Genomic DNA, 1,637 nt, shown 5'->3' with positions numbered 1-1,637 from the left:
GCTCAGGCCTGACCCTAAATGCCACCAGGGCCTGGTCTGTATTGCCCCCTCCTTAATAGTAATGATGGAATTGGATGCCAGCTCTATGCTTGGGGCCTTACAGACATTGTCTTATTCAGCCTTCACAAACCCTGCATAAGGTAGAGGGACTTACGCCTTCTCCACAGATGAGGAAACTGAGGCTCAAAGAAGTTAAGTGATGGGCACAAAGTCACACAGCTTGCAATGATGCTGCCACGTCTCAAACCTGGTGGATCTTAACCCTCGGCTATTTCCAGCAGTTCCCAACCTTTTTGGCACCAGGAACCAGTGCTCCTATGAGAATCTAATGCCTGATGATCTGAGGTAGAGCTGAGGCTGCTATGCTAGCACTGGAGAGTAGCTGCAAATATAAATGAAGCTTTGCTCCCTTGTCTGCCAGTCACCTCCTGCTGTGCAGCGGGTTTCCTAACAGGTCCTGGTACTGGTCCATGGCCCGGTGGTTAGGGACCCCTGTCTAAGCCACAAGGCATGCTAGTGTCTGGGTTAATTAATCTGGTGGCACTTGAACACTAGGGCTTTGTAAAACTCAGGTAAGAATTTTAGTGGGCTGCTCTAAATTCACTCTTTCTGTTTTCTGTACCTCAGGGCTCTGCTCTCTTCTCTAGGGATAAGAGCAAACTCTTGATAAACACCCTTCACCCTTCAGGGAGATGTTCTGCTCCCTGCCCTCCTCGCCCCCACCCGCGGGACAGCCCCCAGCCTGCAGCAAGAGACCTGGTTCAACCGCATCTAGGATGGTGGAGGGTGTACTCTGGAGCACATCAACATCTGCCCTGGAGCGAAACCTGGGAATGTGGGACCCCCAGTTCTGCTAAGTACTGGCTGTGTGGCCTTGGGCACTTGACTGCACCTCTCTTTGAAGTCGCGTGTAAAGCATGTATGAAGGTAGCATCTATTGCATAAAATGGTTCTGTTAAACGAGCTAGTACAAATAATAGTACGGTGCCTGGAACCCAGCAAGCTCTCAATAAATGTTATAACTACTGCTAGTATTATTATTCCTGACTCTGACAATAGCTCTCTAAGTGGACTACTCTCCAATTAATTAGGTGTAGCCGAACCCCTCTTCTCATTTTTAGAACGGCCATTCTCCCACAGGGTGGGGCTATCAATCACAGAGAGGCCCATCTACAGGTGGACACATGATTCCAGCTGGCCAATCAGAGTACCTCCATTCTCTTGCACTAAACAGACTAATCTAGGCGTAAGCATGTGACTCAAAGGAGGCAGTCAGGCCTCGCTTGGGGGGAGCCATCAGAGGTCACCTTTCCCACCAACTCAGAGAAAAGCACACAGCGTGAGAGAGAGATTTGAGGATACCCTTTGAGCCCCTGTACAGCCATGCCTGAGAATGCTTCTAGCTGGCCCAGCTATGAGGCCAATCAGTTCTCTTTTGGGCTTATGATAGTTTACACTGGACTTCTGTCACCTGCCATCAGCAGAATCCTGCCTGGCTTTGGGTAGGATTCATAGTCTCTGCTCACCCCCCAAGGGCCACTGAAATTCAGCTGAGAGGATGTCCAGTGATTGGCTTTTTATGTGGAGGTTAGGTCCTGAAGGCAACTCTCAAGTCACATTAATTGCCCATAAGTGAA

This window comes from Pteropus vampyrus, unplaced genomic scaffold (genome assembly GCF_000151845.1).
Source record: "Pteropus vampyrus isolate Shadow unplaced genomic scaffold, Pvam_2.0 Scaffold225, whole genome shotgun sequence".
Taxonomy (NCBI): domain Eukaryota; kingdom Metazoa; phylum Chordata; class Mammalia; order Chiroptera; family Pteropodidae; genus Pteropus; species Pteropus vampyrus.
The sequence above is the reverse complement of the archived record's forward strand: the minus strand, read 5'-3'. Positions refer to the sequence as shown.